Source organism: Buceros rhinoceros, unplaced genomic scaffold (genome assembly GCF_000710305.1).
Source record: "Buceros rhinoceros silvestris isolate BGI_N320 unplaced genomic scaffold, ASM71030v1 scaffold15989, whole genome shotgun sequence".
Lineage (NCBI taxonomy): Eukaryota > Metazoa > Chordata > Aves > Bucerotiformes > Bucerotidae > Buceros > Buceros rhinoceros.
Window position 1 is genome coordinate 22,674 of NW_010429885.1, and position 558 is coordinate 23,231.

Sequence of the window (558 nt, forward strand, 5' to 3'; positions counted from 1 at the left end):
CCTCTTCCGAAACAGGATTACAGTTACGCTTATTTTACAGACGAGAAACCTCAACACACTGAGAAATGCAAGGACTGTCACAGAATTACATGACGCTGTGTTTCTTAGTGACATCCCTGATATGTTCTAGGTACTTCTCAGGAAAATTTAAAGGCAAGTTTCTGAGTCTAAAGAACTATTAATCTTAGTTTTACACTAGGTTTCCCCCTAAAAATCCCAACCACTACCCAACTTTTACAGACGAGAAACCTCAACACACTGAGAAATGCAAGGACTGTCACAGAATTACATGACGCTGTGTTTCTTAGTGACATCCCTGATATGTTCTAGGTACTTCTCAGGAAAATTTAAAGGCAAGTTTCTGAGTCTAAAGAACTATTAATCTTAGTTTTACACTAGGTTTCCCCCTAAAAATCCCAACCACTACCCAACTGCATGCAACCAAGCAGTGAAAGCAATGTAGGGAACTAGTGGCCTAAAGCACACATCTTTTCTCACTTAATTAGACACAATTTCCTTTACTAAGTGAACAACATTGAACACAGGATAGCAACAGCA

At 39.1% G+C, this 558-nt stretch overlaps 1 protein-coding gene across 1 annotated transcript in view; it reads right to left on the reverse strand.

Moving 5' to 3' along the window:
• LOC104499347 (lysine-specific demethylase 2B-like) overlaps window positions 1-558 on the reverse strand; it is a gene marked incomplete at both ends in the record, with an annotated part of 32,798 nt that overhangs the window by 9,189 nt on the left and 23,051 nt on the right. The gene's annotated exons all lie outside the window — the stretch shown is intronic.